The 18,859-nt window shown below is 38.9% G+C and overlaps 1 pseudogene; it reads left to right on the forward strand.

Moving 5' to 3' along the window:
- The first annotated feature begins 4,089 nt into the window (after nucleotides 1–4,089).
- On the forward strand, nucleotides 4,090–12,761 carry LOC147369909 (cystathionine gamma-lyase-like; annotated as a pseudogene).
- Nucleotides 12,762–18,859: the final 6,098 nt, after the last annotated feature.

Raw genomic sequence — 18,859 nt, forward strand, 5'->3', positions numbered from 1 at the left:
TATATCACCAAATCCCAATTTTTCCAGTTCTCATTGGATCTGCATCTGTCTGGGTGATCATCTTTCAGAGTCAAAGTAAATTAATCCTGCAGCATATTTCTTCTGTATTTGGGATAGCTTTATGGAGCAGTAATGTTAATAGTTGGCACTCCTTTTCTGCAAGCCTCACTGCAATCTCTAAGTATTCTAATTTCATAGATGAGAAAACAGAAGCTTTAAAAGCTAAGTAACATGACTTCGATCACGCAAACTTATAAATGGTGAAGTAGGCGCTTGAAGCCAGATTCTCTGATGCCAATCTCTTTCCATAATTCCATGGATGATTAAAATGGTACATTTTGGTGAGGAGAGTCTTTCATTTGTTTAAATTGGGGAAAAGTCTCAGATACGGTTTTCTTCCATCTCTGCTGAACAATCAATCAATAATTACTGGCTTGACTATAATTATGGACCTAAACCAAAAAGACTTATGAGGAATCTCTGTGCCCAGTTCCTGAAACTTTACTGGATTCTTCATTTTCTCCAATGCACATGTATTTATGCACTATTTCTAAACCTTGGCCTTAAAGAAATATCTTTCAACCTGATAAATTTTAGAATCTTACTACTAACTGGTATAAAATGAACGTCAGTCTTGAAATCTCTTTTTCACTTGGAAAAGATGGTCTCACTCTGCATTGCAAAAAAGGGAGAGAGCAAATGAAGAGAGACAGTTTAATTCTATCAATAAGGGGGAAGGTAGTTGTATGAATCTCAAAAGAAGAGATAAACATGTTTGAAAATTGCTTGAATCAGTTAAACATATATTGTTATCAACACTAAAGCATATCTTCCACTAGAAAAATAGTAGGTGTAACTGAATTGCTTTTAAATGACTTTCAATGATTCTTTTTTGAGATGAGGCATTAGAATAATTTTATTATAATTTCACAAAATTTTATTTTCATTTGTTTTGTCTTCCTGTCAGTTAGAGGTGACTGATGAAAAGACTGTGAAGCAGAGTAATTTTTGCTATTGAAATTGAGAGTTTCTCAGGGATTAGCTAGGCTTCTGTAGTTAGAACATTGATCTCTATTTTTAAAATTTTAAGATATTTCTTAAAATAAGAAGGCTTGAGATTCATAATACTTCTATTAAGCAATAAGATGGTGAAATTATGAGGTCAAAGATTTTAAATGGATAAAAATAAATATGTTGGGAAAATTTTATAAAAATAGATTTTCCAAATTATGTTAAATCTTATAATAAATGGAAAAAAAAGAATTATTGTTTTAAAATATAAAAATGTTTTTATGACATTAAGGAACATTATTAAATTATTGGGAATTTATCTGTATTTACTGTTTAATTTAGATTTAGACCTGTAGGCCACTTGGATTGTGTTCAGAGAATTTCCTAGAATCCCTTTTATTAAAAATGCAATTGCCCTAAAGGGAAAATAAAAGCCTAAATCATCTAGTATGTAGTTAATTTTTATGCTTGATATAGACAGTCTACTGGTTCATACAAGTCATATTGGTAAGATAGCTATTTCAGGATAAGACAAATGTCAACTGAAGTACCCTCTTTCATGTATTTTTAAGATCTGCATGATTCCTGTCATCTCCATGTTTTGAAGTCTACAGTAAGAAGTTGGCATCACTTTCTTATTGTCACCACTGGCTTTGGTTACTTTATGGACCATCTTACCATTCCTAACAGTTTGCTCCTCTTAGGGTCACACTGTCTAGATGTGAAACATGGCCTACTTTACTTAATTTATACACTATAATTAAAATAATAAGCAAGCAAACAGAAAATAAAACTAATATATAATTGTTTCCATTTTAGGTCTGGAAAAACCAATATGGGTGTATTCACAAGAACATTAAAGCATAAATTTTAAATACTGAAAAGCATAGTTTTTACAAATTTTATTGACCACTATTCAAAAGTCTAGTCAAAGCTATGGTTTTTCCAGTAGTCATGTATGGATGTAAGAGTTGGACTATAAAGAAAGCTGAGTGCTGAAGATTTGATGCTTTTGAACTGAGGTGTTGGAAAAGACCCTTGAGAGTCCCTTGACTGCAAGGAGATTCAGCCAGTTCATCCTAAAGGAAATCAGTCCTGAATATTCATTGGAAGGACTGATGCTGAAGCTGAAACTCCAATCCTTTGGCCACCTGATGTGAGGAACGGACTCATTGGAAAAGATCCTGATGCTTGGAAAGATTGAAGGTGGGAGGAGAAGGGGATGACAGAGGATGAGATGGTTGGATGGCATCACCGATTCAATGGACATGAGTTTGAGTAAACTCTGGGAGCTGGTGATGGACAGGGAAGCCTGTGTGCTGCAGCCCATGGGGTCACAAAGAGTTGGACACAACTGAGTGACTGAACTGAACTGATTCAAAAGTTCTTGGATTCCACCATATTTATTGGATTTATCTATAGTACTCTCATTCTGTTTATTCAATATATTATTGGGAAAAAAAAAACCAAAACAAACTTCTTTCCAAATGGAACTATAATTGTTGTTGTTCACTTGCTAAATCATGTCCGACTCTTTGCAATCCCATGTACTGCAGCACACCAGGCTCCTTTGCCCTCCACTATCTCCTGGAGTTTGCTCAATCTCAGGTCCATTAAGTCAGTGATGCCATCCAACCAGCTCATCCTCTTTGCCTCCTTTTCCTCTTGCTCTCAGTCTTTGCCATCATCAGGGTCTTTTCCAAAGAGTCAACTTTTCGTATCAGGTGGACAGATTTTTGGAGCTCAGCTTCAATATTAGTCCTTTCAATGAATATTTAGGTTAATTTCTTCCAGGCAACTTCCCTGGTGACTCAGATGGTAAAGTGTCTGCCTACAATGCAGGGGACCTGGGTTTGATCCCTGGGTGAGGAAGATCCCCTGGAGAATGAAATGGCTACCCACTCCAGTATTCTTGCCTGGAAAATTCCATGGAAGGAGGAGCCTGGTAGCCTACAGTCCATGGGGTTGCAAAGAGTTGGACACGACTGAGCGACTTCACTTTCTTTCTGTGTTCCTTTAGGGTTGACTGATTTGATCCCCTTGCAGTCTAAGAGACTCTCAAGAGTCTTTTCTAGCACCACAATTAGAAACCATAAATTCTTTGGTGCTCAGCCTTCTTTATGATCTAACTCTCACATCAACACATGACTACTGGAAAAAGCAAAGTTTTGACTATACAGATCTTTGTTGGCAAATGATGTCTCTGCTTTTTAATACACTGTCTAGGTTTGTCATATCTTTCTTTCTAAGTAGGGTATTTTAATTTCAGGGCTGCAGTCACCATCCACAGTGATTCTGGAGCCCAAGAAAATAAAATCTATAATTGCTTTCACTTTTCTCCCCTTCATGGATCACAGCCTTGTTGTGGTAAAGGGGCTTGCATAACTCATTGTAGCTATGAGCCATGCCACACAAGGCTACCTAAGGTAGACGAGACATAGTGAAGAGTTCTGACAAAATGTGGTCCACTGGAGGAGGAAATGGCAACCCACTCCAGCATTCTTTCCATGAGAACTCCATAAACAGTATAAAATGGGACTATAGTGCTAGGTAATTACATAATACTTTTATTGCTATTATATTTCATAATAATTCTAAAATATAACTATATAATCATTATTAAAATTAAGTTGCTGCTGCTGCTTCTGCTAAGTCACTTCAGTCGTGTCCGACTCTGTGCGACCCCATAGACGGCAGCCCACCAGGCTCCCCTGTCCCTGGGATTCTCCAGGCAAGAACACTGGAGTGGGTTGCCGTTTCCTTCTCCAAAAAATTAAGTTACATGTTTTCAAATAGCTTTCATTTTTCTTTAGTAACCTTTTATGGATCCTGCAAAAGCTGTCTCTGCTCCCCAAATGTTTTGTTGTGCTAATTGTTCAGGCATGTCTGACTTTTTGCGATCCGGTGGACTGTAGCCGCCCAGGCTCCTCAGTCTATGGAATTGTCCAGGCAAGAATATTGGGGTGGATTGCCATTCCATTCTTCATAAATATGCTGTAGACATGACAAAATGCATTAATTTTTATAGTTAAAATATCACGCAGATAAAATGTATTCTCTTCAACAAGCTTTATGAGGATGGCCCAGGCTGTGTATCAAATAACAGTGAACAATGAACATAGTATCTTTACCACGTGGTCCAAGAAGAACGTAAGTAAATAGAAAGTAAATGCTTTCTATCTTCCAGAGGGGATGCGTGCATGTTATGATGTGGTGTAGTATTCGTTATGCTATGTTATATTACATACTGTGCTATAATACACGATGCTATGCTGTGCTGTATGTTATGCTATGCTATTCTATGCATTACACTATATTACACTATGATATCTCTTTTTCCTAGATGTTTGTTTTCCAATTCTACGAAGCCCTCTTTAGGTGCATTGCTTGGCCTAATGTTATGAATTTGGAATGAGTTTTGAGGTATAGAGAGACTGGGAACGGGTTCACTCCAGGGCACTATTTCTGCACCATTCCCCTGTGACTCAGTCCTGTCACTCCCTTGGCTTCCAGTTGGTGGTGACTTGCATTCAGGTGCATCCATAGGGGGATGTTACTTATCTTTCCTCATAGGATGCTAACTCCTCAAACTCAATCTCAAGTCTAGCACAGTCTTTATTCTAGAGCTGGGTTTACCATGCCAGACAAAATTTCTATGCATTAGACAAAGTCTCTGGTAGGCTAAGGGAAACTGAGAGACAAACAGCTGTTATTTCCCCCATATTGTCAGTGTGAGGGATTACCTGCATGCTCAGTTGCTCATTCATGTCTGACTCTTTGCGACCCCATGGACTGTAATCCACCAGGCTTCTCTGTCCATGGAATTTTTCAGGCAAGAATGCTGGAGTGGGTTGCCATTTTATACTCCAGAAAATTGCACCCCAAATATGAAGCAATTCCTGACCCAGGGGTTGAAGCTGTGTATCTTGTAATTCCTGCATTGGCAGGTAGATTCTTTATCCCTGGGTTACCTGGGAAGCCCATAAGGGATTATGCCTGAAAGGAAATCAGGCTGACTAGGCAGCATATATTTCTATACACAAATACTAAGAAATTTGATTATTACTTTGGTTCTTTTAGGCCCTCAGTCAAAGCTTCCTGTTTCCTTTTGAGGTGGTTGTCATTACTCTTTCCTATCCTGTACTCAGCACCTCCAAATAAGATTGAACTTTTGCTTGACTGGGGCCAAATGTTCAGAATAGTGAAAGCAAATAGATCTAAAATGCCATTTATAGTAAATGCACCATTATTACATATACCATTCAATGAAGAGGAAAATCTCTGCTAATTTAACACTGATACTATATTTTATATCACTTAGAGTTTTTATTTTATTCTACTGAAATACCTCTTTGTATATATTACACTTGTGAAATCATAAAAAGAATATTTAAGTGAAATAATTGATTAAATGACTCTAAAACTACAACTTCTTTCCATTCAGGGTCTAACTTTTTGATCTGGAAACACCAGTGCATTTTTTCCCATGTAAAATCATGCTTGGTGGCTACACAAGCATTAATGATTCATTGTTTCTTGAAAAATGCTACAGTAGTTTCTGTATGCTTATTGTCCAAGCAGCTAACAGTATTTTATAATTTTTCATACACAGGGGCAGGCAGTAACAACTTCCAAGCCTACCTGTTCCTGAATGACAATAATTATGTCATCTAAATTCGGATATGTTAAAATTTGAAGGAAAAGAAAAGAATCCCTGAAATAATGCAACTACATGTTAGCTGGAAACTTCAGATTCTCAACCACCATAGCTAAAGGGTAGGAATGTCTGCTTCTAAACATTCAGGATTCAGCTCCAGAAGCACTTCTGACCCAGTACTGTCACATTTGCAGTAGTCAATGGAAAACAATGCCACATGTCACTGAGTGGCATAGGTGGGTTTCCCTGGTGCTTCAGTGGGACAGAATCGACTTGCAATGTAGGAGACCCAGGTTTGATCCCTGGGCTGGGAAGATCCTCTGGAGAAGGAAATGGCAACCAACTACATTATTCTTGCCAGGAAAATCTCATGGACAGAGGAGCCTGGCAGGCTACAGTCCATGGCACCACAAAGGATTTGGAAACAAGTTAGCAACTAAAGAAGTAAAGCACAGAGGTGTATTTTGTCTGGGAAATTTTGCTTCGTATGACCATAACAAGAAGATGAGCCTTTCTAATTTCTTTTGGTCCTGGATTTTTCCCCAACAAGCACTTCTCACCTACGTCTGGGAACATTTCCTGAAAAAAGGTCATGTATAATTCACTGGGTGAAGGAGTATGTGGGACCACAATCTGCTATAGTCCTAAGCATTCTTGGATACCCTCCTTGCTACATACACACAGTCACAATCATTTCAGACTTCCATATTTCATGGAGAGGTTTATCAACATTATAGAAAGTTATTTTTTGTTCGTGGGTCAACTGCCTACACAGGTAGCAAGCTAAGAGGTTAGTAATTAACAAAATACCCTATGACAAAGTATCCTAGAGAAGGGGATCTGTCACACATATTCAAAATAACTTCCCAAGTCTGAATACTAGAAGTTAAACATGGTCCCTCTTTTCCCTGATTTCTTCAGAGAGCATTTGCATATGTTCAGTTCAGTGCAGGGGCTCAGTCGTGTCTGACTCTTTGTGACCCCATGGACTGCTGCATGCCAGGCTTCTCTGTCCATCACCAGTTCCCAGAGCTTGCTCAAACTCATGTCCATTGAGTCAGCAATGCCAACCAGCCATCTCATCCTCTGTCATACCCTTCTCCTTCTGCCTTCAATCTTTCCCAGCATCAGGGTCTTTTCCAATGAGTCCGTTCTTCCCATCAGGTGGCCAAAGTATTGGAGCTTCAGCTTCAGCTTCAGCCCTTCCAAAGAATATTCAGGACTGATTTCCTTTAGGAGGGACTGGTTGGATCTCCTTGCAGTTCAAATAACTCTCAGGAGTTTTCACCAACACCACGGTTCAAAAGCATCAATTCTTCAGCGCTCAGCTTTCTTTATGATCTAACTGTTACATCCATACATAACTACTGGAAAAACCATAGCTTTGACTAGACAGACCTTTGTTGGCAGAATAATGTCTGCTTTTTAATGCGCTGTCTAGGTTGATCTAGCTTTTCTTCCAAGGAGCAAGCATCTTTTTATTTCATGGCTCCAGTCACCATCTGCAGTGATTTTGGAGCCCTCCAAAACAAAGTCTCTCACTGTTTCCATTGTTTCCCCATCTATGTGCCATGAAGTGATGGAACCAGATGCCATGATCTTAGTTTTCTGAATGCTGAGTTTTAAGCCAACTTTTTCACTCTCCTCTTTCACTTTCATCAAAAGGCTCTTTAGTTCTTCTTCGCTGTCTGCCATAAGGGTGGTGTCATCTAGTATCTGAGGTTACTGACATTTCTCCTGGCAATCTTGATTCCAACTTGTGTTTCATCCAGCCTGGCATTTCACATGATGTACTCTGCATAAAAGTTAAATTAAGTTAAATAAGCGGTGTGGCAATATACAGCCTTGACATACTCCTTTCCTGATTTGAAACCAGTCTGTGTTCCATGTCCAGTTCTAACTGTTCCTTCTTGACCTGCATACAGGTTTCTCAGGAGGCAGGTAAGATGGTACAGTATTCCTATCTCTTGAAGCATTTTCCACAGTTTGTTGTTATACACACAGTCAAAGACTTTGGCACAGTCAATAAAGTAGAAGTAGACATTTTTCTGAAACTCTTTTGCTTTTTCGATGATCCAACAGATATTGGCAATTAGATCTCTGGTTCCTCTGCCTTTGAACATCTGGAAGTTCATGTTTCACATACTTTTGAAGACTGACTTGGATAATCTTGAGCATTACTTTTCTAGCGTATGAGATGACTGCAATTATGTGGTAGTTTGAACATTCTTCGGCATTGCTTTTCTTTGTGATTGGAATGAAAACTGACCTTTTCATGTGTGCAGTCAAATGAAGGAAACTGTCAAAATTTAACAACTTAATTTAAATATTTTTCATTATCATTTATCCTGAGCATTTTCCAGGAGTCAGGCTCTAATCTGCTTCTAAGCTGCTTGACCCTGCTTGACTCACTCTGTGTTCCATGAACTGTTTTCTTCTTCCTCTTCTGCTCTCTTTTACTATTAATTTTTATTTTTTGCCCAGAGAAGTTTCATGATCTTATCTGCTTCCTCAAATCATATTTTCAGTCTTCAAAGGGCTTAAGGAGGTAGAAAATATTCAAATAGAAATCAAGGCCATGCATAATTTCAAAGACTTCATGCAAGGGTTAGGCCTGACTTGATTAGAAATTTTAAATACAGACAAAAATCAAGAGTCAGTAAGAAATTTGATGCAGGAAGTCAGAAGAAGAAGTAACAGAACCATGGGGGAGAGCTCTGCCTCATTCACTTAAGGAAACTAGTTAGCTTTAGCCAGTCCAACTTTAGCTTTATGCATTTCTCCTCCACTCTCACATTCTTGCTTCTGTCATCACTCCTTAATGGTAAAGCAGCTAGAACCCAACATCAATTTATCAGTCAGGCTGCATTAGGAAACATCTTTTTAGCTCTGATTTCCTAAGCTCCACTTCCAGAGGTGTGTCTTAATAGATGTTAGAGTTTATGCTGTGAATATATAATAATTTTATTTATTTTAAGGTTTTTTAGCTGACTTAGTGATCATCCAGACTAATAAATTAATTACTACACTTAAAATGGTTTGATTCAATTACATGATCTAACATCCAGAATACATTCTGAAGAATAAAACATATTTTCCAGGAAGGAATAAGTAACAATGAAAGCTTAAAATTTGAAAGGAAGGGCCAAAGGGAGGAGCCATAATGAGGGCATTTGGAGATATCCAATTTACCATACAGGGAAAGGATACCTACAGGATAAGGGAAAGTAAAATTTAGGATATAGAGGTTGTTCCAAAGGGACAGGACTAGGAGAGTAGCAAATAAAGTTTCTCATATTTGCTGTTTGGTTTAGGTTCTTCCTGGAAAATACAAGCATTTGCATACGTTGGAATATCGTTTCATTGCACTGTTTAAAATGCTAGAGGTAAAGGGAGTGAACCCAGGGGATGGGGGACCTAAGCAAGAGGGAGACTTGATTAGAACTTGTCTGTTGCTTGCACTGTGTGATGCCCATACATCTGAAGAAAATGAAGCATTTTCTCTGATTAACCATGTATATTTCTGAAAAGATTGGCAGTTCTCCTTAGTTCTTGGTTCAAGTTCCTTGGTTTAGGGGAATTACATCCTTGTAAATTTTGAACTCAGGTTCCCTTTAAGAAATGTTTTTGTTTCCTTGATATCCAATAGTGCTTGTCATATATTCGTGTCTAACAACTACCTTTTGCATGTGTGAATGACTGAATAAATGATTGGATGTAAAGCAAGCTCGTTCTGAGGAAGAAAAGAAGGAAGAAAGAGTTTTACTCTCCCATTAAGTTCTCTAGAGTTCTTTGAATGGTCAAGGCCAGATTTCTTATGTCATGTCTTGATGTACCCTTTGAATCATAAATTAAATAAAATACCTAATTTTTTTCCATTAAGTCTTTTGCACATATCAAGATTTTTTTTCCATTTTATGGAATATTAATAACAATAGTACTATTAGTTACAGCTAATAATTGTACATTACTGTAATTCAATTATTTGCAAGAGCCAAAAAATCATCTCTTACTTTGGTTATGTCACCTGCAGAGACAATTTCTTTGTGATAGAATGCTGTAGAAGGTTCCATTCTCTCCTCCATATATCTCCATATATCTCCTAGAGGAACTGAGGTCAACCTTTGTGAAATAATATTCCTTCAGAGAACTGACCATTTCCAAGAAATTTAAAACAGAAACTTTCTCCATAATGGAACTTCCCAACTGAGTTCTCCTTCTGCTTAACCACAGTTTGGCTACATCCTCTACTGAGAACTCAGTCATATTTCTAGAAACTGCCTTGTTTTCAGAAAACACCTTGCTTGTTATTATACACTTGACTCCATTCATTTTAGCCATGATGAATCATTTACTCTTTGGGTAGGCCCAGTAATAACATCAGGAATCATTGCTGGGAAATCTAGAATATAAAATAACCTAGCTACCTGGTAAGAAGGACTTTAGGGTAAGTACATGAATGTGAATGCAAAATTTAATTCTATTTATAAATCAATATATATATCTAAAGCAAATTTTATTTCTTCCTTAAATTTGTTCTGCTTAATTTTGTGTTGTCTATATTTCTGATTCTATACCAAAAATAATTACAACATTGAGATAGTAAAGTATTTTATTTGGAGTAATGGCCTCCTCAATTCCAAATAACTTTTATGCACCAAAGAAGTAATTTTCCTCTTAAAGTAGACTTTAGGGGAGATAGTCCTGCTAACTACATATCCCAAACAATTTATGATATATAGGTTAATGCCATTATGACTGACCAATGACTTACTGTTTAAATAGTTAACCTATATGCCCTAACAGGTCATGTTTGTCAATCCAGTAATACTAACCAAGAAGTCTAGTATTTAATATTGCTCTTTCTTAACATTTCTAGTACAGAATACAGGTTCTTATACCTGTTTCTAAACAGGCCTGGTCATTCTGTGAGGGCATCAAGACTCATGAACCTTTAACAATGCTTATGTTTCTGTGATTATGCTATAATCCATCTTGCCTAGTACCTCTTCTGGAATATTTGGGGTTCTTTTATATTGTTTATGTTACAAATTGAGCCAAATGGCCATTAGAACAAATACCAATCATCTAGAATAAAGAAATCTGAGAAGGTCACTTTACTCGTTTGTCCCTTCTTACCTGCCAAGTGGCCTGATAGCACTCCTCATCCTTCCTAGGCCCCCACTGAACCAAGCAGCCCTGCTTTGCCCATCACTTTCCTATTTTTTGCCTTGCCATCTGTTCTGCTTTGATGTGACTGTTAATAATCGGTGTGACCTAAGTGATGACACCATTAATTTAGAGATTCGAGGGCATCTGCACTCTTTTGCTGCTACCTTTTGACATTCTTCATCAAGTTGACTGCTGCTACCATGCTCATTTCTCCTCTGAATTCAAGACACATACAATACATTGTCTCATATATATTTCTACTTGGACATTTAAGAGATGTTTTAGAGATTATTTTAGAATCTTGATTTCTTTTCCCCCCAACAATCTTCTCCCAAAATATTTACTAAAGCAGTGAATGGTAACTATATGCTTCCCATCACCTCGGTCACAAACTTTGAAGTCATCACTGTCTCTCTCACATAATTCACATCCAACTGATCAATATATATTGGTATATCAATTCTCTGAAAATTATACAAGATATGTCCATTTCTCACTTTTCCACAGCTGCTACCCTTGTCCTAGCCACCAGCACTCTTCATTTAGATTATTATAATATGCACCTAGTTGACAATCCTATCTCAATGCATCATTCAGAGTGATTCTGCAAAATTGTTAAAGAAGATCATTTTATGACTCTTCTCAAAAACCATCACTACACATCTTAGGTCAAGAGCAGTAAAAGGTCACAGAGTCCAGTTCTCATGGGCTAAATGCTGGATCCCAGGTGTGCTGTTACCTCTCCTTCACCTAATTCTTCTGTCATTTTCAAGTCCCAGTGCACCAATTTCATACTTTCATCTTCCTCACTGTTTAACTCTCTCTCTCTTTTATAGTTCAGCATGCAGTAAAAAGACACCTCTAGGTTTCCTGCCTAGGCTCCAACATTTCCCCATGCAGCCATCCATGCGGAATAGGAACTTGGACATCCCAGGGTGCCGTGCCCCCTATCTCGCTGTCTACCACATTCAAGCAAGGGGCTCCTAGGTGACACTAGGGTTTTGAGTTTAGCCAGTCTGGAATCCCACCAGGAATTGCTTGAAAAAGCTGTGGCAGCCCTGGAGGGGACTAAGTAGCCTCTGTGACTATTAACAATCTGTTAAAAAGCAGGGGGCCAAATTGTTTGTAAAGATGATGTGTATGGAGATACAAACAGGGTTCTTTAGGCAGGTGACAACTGAATTTGTATTAAAGATTTCCTTGTTGATTGTTCCAAAACCAAATGGTTAGAGGCAGCTATTATGGCAGAAACCAAGCTTGTTTAGATTGAAACCCCTACACATCCTGGCCTGAAGATGACTGACTGAAACCTGTGCACATACTGTCCTTAAACTTGGAGACATTATTTTAATCATTGATAACACATTTATGTCAACATATTTCCAGTGGCCTTATGGGCTTAGTGTCACTTAATCCTGTTTCTTACAAAATTCTCTTGGAGCAGTTCCATCTCCTGTTGACTGTTACCCCCACAATAAAGGCCTGAAGACTCTATAAGTCCGTATGGAGAAGTGTTTTGAAAATGGAATGGCAGTTGCTCAATTTCTACAGTCAGATCCTTCGGTAGAAAAGGTTATTTATCCTGGGTTGCCCCTCTCATCCTCAGCATGAGTTGGCAAAGCATCAATTCACAGGTCACCCAGAGATGATCGCCTTTTATATCAAGGGTTCCTTCAACATACTGATACTTTCCTCAAGAACCTTAAGTTATTTATTCTGTCTGAGAGCTCAGGGGGAATATGAAAGTCTTGCTGAGCTTTCAGCATTCATGACCCATGCATCAGCGGCTAAGAGTGAAGTCCCTGAAATAAGTGACACACTGATTCTACTATCTATAGACTTAGAGAATAAACAAGACCTACTAGACAATCTAGATCAAGTTTTGAAGGCAGCAAACCCTCCAAATGCAAGTTACAACTAGCATTCCATAACTGCTATCCAAAGTCACTTCCAGAGAAAATCAAATCTTCCACATAATTGAACGGACCATTAATGAGTCTTTACAGAATTTTCAAGTGAAAAATTTAAGGTACCTCATTACCTTTCACACCTTCATCCCTCTTAAAATGTTTCCTCTTTCCCTTGCAAGCAATGCGCCACTTGGGGCCTTTACATTTACTTTTTAATCCAACTCAAATATTTTTCTCCATTACATTCAAGTATCTCCATTACATTCATTCATATCTGCATTTGTGAAAAGACATTGACCAAGTAAGACAAGATAGTAGAGTAGGAAAAACCTGAGCTTGCCTTTTGTCATGAAAAAACAAAAAAAGTACATATAGAACATTTTCATCTCTAAGAATGAGCTGAAAACTAATAGAAAAGATTTTCTGCAAGTACAGATAAAAAGAAAGCCACGAGAGATGGGGTAAGAGTATGGAGAAACAATCTGGCTGGGACACACACCCCAAGCACTGTGTTCAACAAACAGGAGGAATGTTGCAACTGCGAGTGACAGGCCTCTGAGTTCCACCTTGAGGTCTTCAGCCATGCGGAAACCTGCAGTGGGAAGAAGAGCCCCTGTAATGTTTAGCTTTGGAAACCACAGGGCTTATAACTGGGAGAACTAGAGTCTGCTCTTTAAAGGCACATACAAAGTCTCAAACACTCTAAATCCCAGAGCAGAGGTAGCATTTTTCAGAAGTACATGGGTCATAAGTGAAGGAGATTGACTAATTTTAGGGCTACTGAAAAAGGAAGGGATCTGTTGAAACATTCTCTGGTTACACATGAACTAGCAGGTGCTGTTTTTGTTTTTGTTTTTTTTGGTTGGGGGTGCATTCTCTTCCTAGCTGACTTGATGCTTCAGTTCAGTTCCTTCAGTCGCTCAGTCATGTCTGACTCTTTGAGACCCCATGAATTGCAGCAAACCAGGCCTCCCTGTCCATTACCAACTGCTGGAGTCTACCCAAACCCATGTCCATCGGGTCCGTGATGCCATCCAACCATCTCATCCTCTGTTGTCCCCTTCTCCTCCTGCCCTCAATCTTTCCCAGCATCAGTCTTTTCCAGTGAGTCAGCTCTTTGCATCAGGTGGCCAAAGAATTGGAAATTCAGCTTCAACATCAGTCCTTCCAATGAACACACAGGACTGATCTTCTTTAGGATGGACTAGTTGGATCTCCTTGCAGTCCAAGGGACTCTCAAGAGTCTTCTCCAACACCACAGTTCAAAAGCATCAATGATTCAGTGCTCAGTTTTCTTTATAGTCCAACTCTCACATCCATACATGACTACTGGAAAAACTAGAGCTTTGACTAGATGGACCTTTGCTGACAAAGTAATGCCTCTGCTTTTTAATACGCTGTCTAGATTGGTCATAACTTGCCTTCCAAGGAGTAAGCGTCTTTTAATTTCATGGCTGCAATCACCATCTGCAGTGATTTAGGAGCCCCCCAAAATAAAACTGTCACTGTTTCCACTGTTTCCCCATCTATTTGCCATGAAGTGATGGGACCAGATGCCATGATCTTAGTTTTCTGAATGTTGAGCTCAGTCAATGTTTTCACTTTCCTCTTTCACTTTCATCAAGAGGTTCTTTAGTACTGTACTTTCTGCCACAAGTGTGGTGTCATCTGCATATCTGAGGTTATTGATATTTCTCCCGGCAATCTTGATTCCAGCTTGTGCTTCCTCCAGCCCAGCATTTCTCATGATGTACTCTGCATATAAGTTAAATAAGCAGGGTGACAATATACAGCCTTGACATACTCCTTTCCCTATTTGGAACCAGTCTGTTGTTCCATGTCCAGTTCTAACTGTTGCCCCCTGATTTGTATACAGATTTCTCAAGAGGCAAGTCAGGTGGTCTGGGATTCCCATCTCTTTGAGAATTTTCCACAGTTTATTGTGATCCACACAGTCAAAGGCTTTGGCATAGTCAATAAAGCAGAAATAGATGTTTTTTCTGGAACTCTCTTACTTTTTTGATAATCCAGAGACATAAGATGAGCAACTGCTGTTGGAAAAACTGTTCTGATGGACTTGCCAGACAGAGGGTTGATACAAACTCTCAATTTATAAAAACAAAGAAACAACAAGAGAGCAACAACAGAGAAACAGTTGTCTGCAAAGCACAGTAAAGGAAAGCATGATAAAAAGAAGTATGTCTGTGATACATACAGGAAAAATTTTTACTCTATATTTCTGGTTTGAATATTATTTCTTACTCATAAGCATGATTTTTTCTCTTCCATCCCTATTTTAACATTCATCTATTTGTTCTGGTGCTGAATGTCAAACTTTAAATCTGTTGCACAGCATGAGCTTTTATAATAAACCCCTTTTTAAAAGGATGTGGACAACCATAAATTTGCCCATAAATGAAAAGTACTGGATTAAATAATATTAACCTAGCATTCCTTAGTATATTATCCAGAAAGATGAAGGAGTGACCTATCTCAATGGACAGAGGTGAATATACTATTTTGCTAGTGTGAAATTTGGTATGTTCTCCATTGGTTGCCTACTGCTAAGCACAGATAATACCACATAGCTCTTCAATAAAGAGGTGAAGAATAAACCACAGATCCTCTCATTGTTCAGGCTCTCCTGACTGCTAGAGATGAACAGATTAGATCAGTTCTCTGTTGTAGGCATGGTTGACTTTAATCATCACATTTGGCTTCAGTTAACTTTGAATTTCTGAACCAAGAAAAGTGAAAATAGAAGAGAGAAAAAACCAAATAAATATTTAAAAGCAAACAAAAACAGGGAAGCATAGTGAATGCAAATGCCATGAAAAAGTCAAGGCTATGGCCTTCTTAGTGGTCATGTAAGGTTGTGAGCACTGGACCATAAAGAAGGCATAGAGCCAAAGAATTGATGACTTCAAACTATGGTGCTGGAAAAGACTGACAGGCCCTTGGACAGCGAAGAGATCAAACCAGTCAATCAGAAGGGAAATCAACCCTGAATACTGATTGGAAGGAATGATACTGAAGTTGAAATTCCAGTATTTTAGTCACCTGATGTGAAGAGCTGAATCTTTGGAAAAGTCCCTGATGCTGGGAAAGATTGAGGGAAGAAGAAGAATAGGGGGTCAGAGGGATGAGATGGATGGATGCCATCACCAATGCAAAGGACATGAACTTGGGCAAACTGTGGGAGATGGTGAGCGATGGGGAGGCCTGGAGTGCTGCAGTACATGGTGTCCCTAAGAGTTGGATACAACAGAATGACTGAACAAAAACAACATAATCCTCCTACAAGGGAGTTTAGTTCAATTCAGTTGCTCAGTCATGTCCAACTCTTTGTGAATCCATGGACTGCAGCACGCCAGGCTTCCCTGTCCGTCATTAACTCCTGGAGCTTGCGCAAACTCATGCCCATTGAGTTGGTGATGGCATCCACCATCATATCCTCCGTAATTCCCTTTTCCTCCTGCCTTCAATCTTTCCCAGCATTAGGGTCTTTTCAAATGAGTCCGTTCTATCAGGTGGCCAAAGTATTGGAGTTTCAGCTTCAGCATCAGTCCTTCCAATGAATATTCAGGACTGATTTCCTTTAGGATGGACTGGTTGGATCTCCTTGCTGTCCCAGGTACTCTCAAGAGTCTTCCCCAACACCACAGTTCAAAAGCATCAAGTCTTTGGCACTCAGCTTTCTTTATAGTCCAACCCTCACATACATACATGAGTACTGGAAAAACAATAGCTTTGACTAGACGGACTTTTGTTGGTAAAGTAATGTCTCTGCTTTTTAATAAGATGTCTAGGTTGGTCATAGCTTTTCTTCCAAGGAGAAAGCATCTTTTAATTTCATGTCTCCAGGAACCATCTGCTGTGGTTTTGGATAACAAGAAAATAAAGTCTCTCACTGTTTCCATTGTTTCCCCCTGTTTTGCCAGGAAGAGATGGGACCGGATGCCATGATCTTAGTTTTCTGAATGTTGCGTTTTAAGCCTATAGTTTCACTCTCCTCTTTAACTTTCATCAAGAGGCTCTTTAGATCTTCTTCACTTTCTGCCATAAGGGTGGTATCATCTGCATATCTGAGGTTACTGATAATTCTCCCATCTATCGTGATTCCAGCTTGTGCTACATCCAGCCTGGCATTTCACATGATGTACTCTGCATATAAGTTAAATAAGCAGGGTGACAGTATACAGCATTCACATACTCCTTTTCTGATTTGGAACTAGTCTGTTGTTCCATGTCCAGTTCTAACTGTTGCTTCTTGACCTGATACAGGTTTCTAAGGAGGAATGTAAGGTGGTCTGGTATTCCCATCCCCTGAAGAATTTTCAACTGTTTGTTGTGATCCACACAGTCAAAGGCTTTGGCATAGTCATAAAGTAGAAGTAGATGATTTTATGGAACTCTCTTGCTTTTTTGATGATCCAAAAGATGTTGTCAATTAGATCTCTGGTTCCTCTGCCTTTTCTAAATCCAGCTTAAACATCTGGAAGTTCACGGTTCACGTACTGTTGAAGCCTGCTTTGGGGAATTTTGAGCATTACTTTGCTAGCCTGTGAGTTGAGTGAAATTGTGCGGTAGTTGGACCATTCTTTGGCATTGCCTTTCTTTGGAACTGGAATGAAAACTGACCTTTTCCAGTCCTGTGACCACTGCTGAGTTTTCCAAATTTTCTGGCATACTGAGTGCAGAATTTTCACAGCATCATCTTTTAGGATTTGAAATAGCTCAACTGGAATTCCATCACCTCCACTAGCTTTATTCATAGTGATGCTTCCTAAGGCCAATTTGACTTCGCATTCCAGGATGTCTGGCTCTAGGTGAGTGATCACATCATCATGGTTATCTGGGTTATTAAGATCGATTTTGTAGTTCTTCTGTGTATTTTTGCCACCTCTTCTTAGTATCATCTGCTTCTATTAGGTCCATACCATTTCTGTCTTTTATTGTGCCCATCTTTGAATGAAATATTCCTTTGGAATCTCTAGTTTTCTTGAAGAGATCTCTAGTCTTTCACATTCTGTTGTTTTCCTCTATTTCTTTGCACTGATCACTGAGGAAGGCTTTCTTATCTCTCCCTGATATTATTTGGAACTCTGCATTCAAATGGGTATATATCTTTCCTTCTGTTCTTTGCCTTTAGCTTCTCTTGTTTTCTAAGCTATTTGTAAGGCCTCCCCAGACAACCATTTTGCCTTTTTGCATTTCTTTTTCTTGAGGATGCTCTTGATCACTGCCTCCTGTACAATGTCATGAACCTCCATCCATGGTTCTTCAGGTACTCTGTCTATCAGATCTAATCTCTTGAATTGATTTGTCACTCCCACTGTATAAAAGTAAGGGATTTGATTTAAGTCTTGCCTGAATATTCTATCCCTACTTTCTTCAATTCAAGTCTGATTTTGTCTTAACTAGTTTATGATCTGAGCCATAGTATGCTCCTGATCTTATTTCTTCTGACTGTATAGAGCTTCTCCATCTTTGGCTGAAAATAATATAATCAATTTGATTTTGGTATTGACCATCTGGTAGTGTCCATGTGTAGAGTCTTCGCTTGTGTTGTTGGAAGAAGGTGTTTGCTATGACCAGTGCATTCTCTTGGCAAAACTCTGTTAGCCTTTGCCCTGCTTCATTCTGTACTCCAAGGCCAAATTTGCCTGTTACTCCAGGTTTCTCTTGACCTTTTACTTTTATAATCTGCTGCTGCTGCTGAGTTGCTTCAGTTGTGTCTGAATCTGTGCGACCCCATAGATGGCAGCCCACCAGGCTTCCCTGTCCCTGGGATTCTCCAGGCAAGAACACTGGAGTGGGTTGCCATTTCCTTCTCCAATGCATGAAAGTGAAAAGTGAAAAGTGAAAGTTAAGTCACTCAGTCGTGTCCGACTCTAGCGACCCCATTGACTGCAGCCCACCAGGCTCCTCTGTCCATGGGATTTTCTAGGCAAAAGTATTGGAGTGGGGTGCCATTGCCTTCTCCGTTTATAATCTAGTCCCCTACAATGAAAAGGACATCTATTTTGGGTGTTAGTTCTAGAAGGTCTTGTAGGTCTTCCTTGAACCACTTAACTTCAGCTTCTACAGCATTACTGATTGGGGCATA

The sequence above is a fragment of the Bos grunniens genome, chromosome 7 (assembly GCF_055505025.1).
Source record: "Bos grunniens cultivar Pamir isolate PY7600 chromosome 7, Bosgru_T2T1.0, whole genome shotgun sequence".
In the NCBI taxonomy this organism is placed as follows: Eukaryota; Metazoa; Chordata; class Mammalia; order Artiodactyla; family Bovidae; genus Bos; species Bos grunniens.